Source organism: Pteropus vampyrus, unplaced genomic scaffold (genome assembly GCF_000151845.1).
Source record: "Pteropus vampyrus isolate Shadow unplaced genomic scaffold, Pvam_2.0 Scaffold21, whole genome shotgun sequence".
In the NCBI taxonomy this organism is placed as follows: Eukaryota; Metazoa; Chordata; class Mammalia; order Chiroptera; family Pteropodidae; genus Pteropus; species Pteropus vampyrus.
In genome coordinates this window covers 9,273,193-9,280,262 of record NW_011888802.1, presented here as the reverse complement: position 1 = coordinate 9,280,262, position 7,070 = coordinate 9,273,193, and the positions used below count along the sequence as shown (strand labels likewise).

The following is a 7,070-nucleotide window of genomic DNA, read 5'->3' as shown; positions in this document are numbered from 1 at the left end:
GGGTCATAAGATAAATATATATTTAACTTTATAAGAAATGGTCAAAAAGTTTTCCAAAGCCATTAAACCGCTTTATACTTCTACTAGGCCACTTATATGTAATGTAATCACTGATACTTTTGACATCAAATCTGTCATCTTACTCCTTGTTTCTATTTGCCCTGCCTATTCTATGTCTCTTTATTTTTTTCTTAACAGATTTTAGTGGTTTGCCTAAGTGTATTTTTCTTTGCATTTATTATACTTGGGGTTCATATTGACTTTTAAAATGTGGCTTGACTTTTTTTATTATTAATTTGAAGACTTTTTGACTATTATGTCTTCAAATATTGGCTCTCTCTTTTTCTCTTGTTTTCTTCCTGGGACTCTAATCACACATATATTATTTTTTTCATCTTGTCCCATATTCATTTAGTTTCTTTTCTCCCCTTTCTAGCTTTGCTCTCTATACTTTAATCTGGATATTTTTCTTTAGATCTATTTTCCAGATCATTTTCCTTTCTTCAGTTGTGTCTAAACTATTATTATACTATCTATTACATTCTTAATTTTACTTTATCATAATTTTCACTTCTGGAGATCTTATTTTATTCTTTCTTTGAATAGGTTTCAATTTTCTTATTTAGTATGTTCAGGGTGCTATAAAAAATGCCATAGGCTGGGTAGCTTATAAACAGCACTGATTTATTTCTTATAGTTTTAGAGTCCAGGTAATCTAAGATCAAGGTGCTGACAGATTTGGTGTCTGATGAGAGTCACTTCCTGGTTCACAGATGGCTGTCTTCTCACCGTGTCCTCACATGAAGGAAGGGGCAAGGTTTCTGATTGGGATCTCTTTTTATAAGAGCACTAATCCCATTCGTGAGGGCTTTACCTTCATGACCTAATCATTTCCCAAAGGTCTCACCTCCTAATACTATCATATTGGGTATCAGGTTTCAAAATATGAATTTTGGGAAGACACACATATTTGGTCTACAGTACTAATGAAATTCTTCATTTTGTCACATGTTTCTTGAGTTATTGTAAAGTCTGTGGCTCATAATATCATTGTCTATCTTATATCTGTACCTGTAATCTGTTTTTCCTCTAGGTTCTATCTCAGATTGTTGGATTAGCTTCTCTGTGCTTACCTTCTCTCCAGGCTGTTGGCCCCTCAGTCCAGGAGTCCAATTATTCAGTCCCCAGGCTTGTGAGACTGTAAAAAACTCAACTAAATTTCTCTGTCTCTTTATATTCACTTTCTCCTAAACTTCTCAGCCTTTCTGTCTGTGCTGCTTTGGAAGGGCAGATAGCTCAAGGGAAAAGTGGCACAAAATGTGAGGCTTATGTCAATGAGTTTATCCTCCTATTGAGATCTTGGCTCCTTGAGTCTGACTGCCTTGATAGCTCTCTAAATCTTCAAGCAGAATCTTGAAAAGTATTTTGTTAAGCTTGTCAAGTTGTTCTTGGTGGGAAGGCCAGTATACACTAGCCTATCACAAGAGGACATAGCTTGAGTTTTTATGGCAATGCCAAATGACTTAATAGCTACAGAATCCCCACGGTTGTCCAAAGGCCCATGTAACTTTTAGCTTAGGGCAGAGGCAAGCTGCTATTAAGAAAACCTGGTCATTTTTTCTCTTCCTCCCACCCACAGATGTAGAGTTGCTCCGTGAGCGCGCTCCTTCCCTCCTCCGCTCCCGCAGGTTCACCGCCACCATGGCGCATTAGAGGCAGCAGGGCTGGTGGCAGCAGCACCAGGCTCCGTAGCACATCTCAGCAGCTGAAGCCATGGCACTTCTCACGGTATCCAGCTGTAACCAACAAATACACCTTAGATTTAAGCACATTCCTCGATTCCAGCAAAGCCCCGCAACATGACCGGGATGAGCTTCCTGAGCTGCGAGGTGTTAGAGGGGGACTTGATGTTCCCCTTCGACCAGTAGAAAGAAAGATTGGGCTGAAGAAAGATTGGGTCTCTTAGACGACTACCTGGAGGTGGCCAAGCACTTCGAACCTCATGGATTCTCTAGTGACAAGGCTAAGGCGAGGCCCCTCCGAATGGCTGGCTTGGAGGAGTTGGTCAATGCCTCAGAAAACGACAAGGAGGATGCCTTCTCCAGGATGGATTGGATGGTGGAGAAAATGGATCTGAAGGAGTTTGACTTTGAGTCTCTGTTAAGTTTAGATGACCAGGAAACCAAGCCCAATGAGCTTTTGGCCACGTTGGATGAAACATGTGATCTCTTTGACCCCTCAGTCTGGGAAACTAATAAGGAGCTCCCTCAGACAACGAACCAAATTGGCCATCTCAGAAAGTTTACCCCAAACCAACCAGGTTGCCTCCTTCACCTTCCTGCAACCTCTTCTCCTTTCCCCAAGGGGCCTGTTCTCCACTCCAGATCATTAGTTTAGTTTAGTTTAGAGCTAGGCAGCTCTCTGAAGGAGATAGAAATCAGATTCTACTGCTTACATTACCACGATCCCTTAGTGCATAAAGTAGGAAGATGCCACTTTAGATAAGGATAGTAGTATCTGTGTGAGCCCTAATTCCTATCTGGCTCTCTCCAGCATAGCCCTTCTACCTCCAGAGCCTCTCCAATTAGGAGCCTGCTGTCTCCAGATATCCTTTGTGGGTCTACCTGACCCCAAACCACATGCCCCTCCTGGAGAGAAGACAGTAGCAGAAAAAGGAAGGGGTGAGAAACTGGATAAGAAGCTGAAAAAACTGGAGCAGAACAAGACAGCAGCCACTAGGGACCACCAGAAGAAGAGGGCAGAGCAAGAGGCTGTCACTGGTGAGTGTAAGGAGCTAGAAAAGAAGAATGAGGCTCTGAAAGAGAGGGCAGATTCCTTGACCAAAGAGATCCAGTATCTGAAAGACTTGATAGAAGAGCTCTACAAGGCAAGGGGGAAGAAAGGGGCCTCCTAGTTAAGGTAGTCTGTGCTCGTACATAAGAGGCTTGCTCTAAAGCTGTGTGTTGTAATAAATAATTTTGTAGTGAGAAAAAAAAAAAAAGAAAGAAAAACCTGGTCAACTATTCTTCCAAGTCAGCCATAAGCAAGGCTCAGAGCAAATCAAAGAAACATGTCTTGGCTATCTCAGCTCCCCAGAAAGAGCAGGAGCTTGAAAAAGTCTACTCTAACAAGAAGGTCTTATCTTTGCATGGAAATTTTAAACCTCTGAATTTTCACAATTTTTTTCCTGATTATTATATTATAGAGATATTAGGAAACATGAGGCAATCTCCTCACACCTAAAGAGAGAAGTGGAGATTGGTGTAATTATTCCATCAACTTGGGAAATGTTTGTGCTCTTAGTTGTAATATCTTAAAATCAAACCCCTTTCCTGCCCCAAATGTGCACACACACACTGACATATGCACAAACACACAGACACACACAAGCCCACACCCAAAATCCTCCAAAATTTATGTGTAAATTTAAATTTAGAGTACATCGAAAGAAATACCACAAACTATTGTTTCAATTTTAATTGGCCTGAAATACTGCAAGAATCATTTTCACTTTTGAATTTTCAGTTCTTTTTAAGAAAAAGCAAAAATAAAGTTAGCATGAATAAAACACTAAATGTGCACTTAACAAAAAGTTGATTAATTACTGTAATAAAGCAGAATGACAGAATTAGAAAATAAGTTTAAAAAGACATATACGGTTCACTCATTTCTTTTCAGTCATAATGAATTTCATCCTTTACTATCTAGAACTCATGTATTCTAACTTCTGAATTTTTTATGATTAACCTCAAAATCTTTAGAAAGAGAAAACACACAGCAAAAATAATATACTGTGAACTCTTTAATCATTAAATATACTTTTGAAACAGTATTTACCAATATTTCAGTGCCCACTGTTTACATAGCAACAGTATTATAATACATTTCTGCTCAAGTAATTTGATTCTTCTTTTTAAAAATCAGGTCCTGTTTTAATTGTGGTAGAGGTTTCACCATTTAAGCAATCCTATAGTAAATACACATACACACACACACACAAAAGAAAAGAATTCTTTTGGTAAAAGACAACTCTTTCTTTTTACTTATGTTTTTCAAATTTGGAATATCCATTATTAATTTTTAAAAAGTGAAATATTTTAGAGGAGGTATGCATTATAAGTAATTCTGACACCTTATTAAAAATGAATTGTATCTGAGGTTATATAATTGGTTTTAAAAACGATTAGAGCTTTTGATATTAACAAACATATATTTGTCTAAATTAACATTTGGCACCTATAACCCTTTATGCGTTGGTTGTCAAGAGAGCGACTCATAGAAGAAGCATCTGTCTCACTACAGTTCTGAGAGGCAGTCCTCAATACTCCACATGCCCTTAAATGTTGCAATAATATGAACTCGTTTTAATCAGAAGTTTAAACGTAGTCTTCTGGCAAGTTTTCTATGTTCTCATTCTCTTTATTCATTTTCCTTTGGTAGTTGTCTAAAGCCAGAACCCTGCAGGTTATTTTGCTCAGAAATGTTCAAGCCAGACTGCCAAAAACCTTTTCCTACAGCTTTTTAAAAACCATTTCTCAGATGTATAGGAATTCTTATTTGTGGAAAATCTGCATGAATCTAAAATTAAACACAACAGCAATTCATGTTGAAAAGAATTTATAAAGAAGGAAACCATGGCAACAGAATCATTTATTTTTAACTGCACCAACTCTTATCTCTACCTTCACCCCAAAATAAGCACAGTTAAGCCATAGCTTTTCGATGCTGTCTTATTTCTACTGTAATTCTGCAAGAGTCAAAAATAGCAACAGGAATTGTCATATTTGTATCACTAAGTACCGTGCAAGCCTTGCTTCTCTTCATATTTACTGGCTCACATTATCCTGCAAATGGCCTTTGAGGAACTTGTTCGGTTATCAAGGGGAAGCTCAGGTAGCACATCCTGCAGGGTCTATGCTCTGTTAACACCGACGGGCTCTCTAGTGGGAAAATTAGGGTCCTGATTTAATTACTCAAGGATTTTTTATTACATTTTATCAGAAGTGAGCTGACCACACAGGGTCAGCTCTTGCCCTGATGTAACTGCAGCATATTTCAACATAGCTTACCTTGGCTCCCAGGGAACCTATTTGTGCATAGTACCTAGAAAGCTGTTTTTTCTATACCATTGCGTGATCTTACTTACATCATCATGCCAGAACTTATTATACTTATAATGTAGATGCTTTCCTTAAGCAAAGGATTACAAACTTTAGGGAAAGACTGTTTTTGTTAAAATGTTCTAAAAGTGCTTATCAGAAATTTTCACATGATTGATAACACTGAAAAACATAAGCCTATTTTCCTATAAATAATTTCAAAAACAACTCACTTTCAAGACATGTATCTGAAAATCAAGTAGCCTCTTTTAATAAATATCAAATGATTGGATGTGGTATGTGAAGTGTGTCTTTTCTGATTTCTTTGTGTCTCTTGATTTCTGTTAGCTCAGTTCCATAAAGAACTTAGGGTGTCCAAAGATAAGGATTTGTTTCTCATTGATTCAGTTGAGCTATTCATTCAGAAGAGCCCTAAGAGAAACACAGACTTTAGTTTTGAAGATCAAAGACTTGGATAATAGAAATAGGCACAAGAATATATTTGAAAGCATGAAGGGCATTAACCCAATATGTCAATTAAATCACATGGAAAATTAATCTTGTATTTTCTGAAATAAATGGAAAATCTGATGGTTAAAAGGATGCTGGCCTACTTATCTGTGTACTACATTCAGAGTTAAATAAGAAACTGCAGAAAGGCTGTCTTATACTGTTACTTCAAGAGGAGAGCAGAAGCATCAGATCCTTATTGGTTTATTCTAACTTCTTCCTTATTTAGCACATTTGCTTCTGTGGCCCAGTTCCTAGAGTTTCCCCAGGCCCCTAACCCCTACCCCTTTAGGTTGGTCTGTAGGTCAGTTTGCCTGACATTGTTTCATTGAAGGCTTTCCCAGGTAGGAGTCAAAGGTTACCAGTGTTAAAGAGAAAATCACAGGCCGAAAATGGAATCACCTGTGCTAAAGCCCATGACACCTGAACCTAGTCTTAATACTGGACCTAATTACTGTTTCAGCCCCTCCCAGGAATGTGACCTTAAACCACTCAGTCTGGAATTTCCCAATCAATGTTAGTGAGGTAATCTGCTTAATAAGTCCCCTGCTGCCTGTCCATCTAAAGGAAGGCGACTTGTCTGAGACAATGCTTTCTTTTTTTCTGCTGAAACCTTCCTTGTCCCATCCAGTTTCTGCCTATAAAAATCTTTCATTTTGAACAACTTCTCTGAGCACATTTCTATTTACTAAATGGGATGCTGACTTATTCATGAATCTCATTCAACGAAGCCAATTAGATCTTTACATATACTAATTTTTGTTCTGTAACACCAGATATATTTGCATAAAAGCTTTGGCAAATTCTTACAGAGATACTTCAAAGAATAGGTATTTACCAATGTCATTAAGTGTCCCTCTTTTTTCTGAAGTGAAGGAAAATAAAAACAACATTGCTTAGAATTATTTCTTTGAAATCAGACAAAGCCAAAGGTTTATTGTTTTTCAGCTTCAGTACAGAGAAACAAAATCTTTCTCTCTTTAAAGGAATTATGAGGAGAAAAGCAGGAATATTGTGCAGTTTCTCTATTTCCATAGCTGCAGTTAGTTTATTTTCTGTGATTGCTTCTTTGTTTCTGACATTTCCCATTTTTTTGTAGCAGCTCTTACGATGTATTTGGCAAATATTAATTTTGTCCATACAAACTCTGAGTCGCTGCCTATGATCAATGGTAAGAGTAGAAATCGGGCTGCAGAAGCACAGAAATAAGGTTTTGAATAGCCATCTTCTCATCATCCTAGGGAAACACACGAAAAAGAAAGGTGCTTATTCAGCAAGAAAATAATAGCAAAAGCACAAAAGTAAAGAAAAAGAACAGATTTTTTTCGTTATATCTTATGGAATATTGCTAAATGACCATCATTGAAACAAACCGATTTTAACACTATAATTCAATGAATAGATAAGAAAAAAAAAGATGATCCTTTCTGAGACTATTATCAGCTTTGTTGTCAAGCTTTG

The 7,070-nt window shown here is 37.5% G+C and overlaps 1 pseudogene; it reads left to right on the top strand.

Annotated features, from left to right (window-relative positions):
- The first annotated feature begins 1,859 nt into the window (after nt 1-1,859).
- Nucleotides 1,860-2,914, top strand: LOC105289034 (annotated as a pseudogene).
- The last annotated feature ends 4,156 nt before the right edge of the window (nt 2,915-7,070 follow it).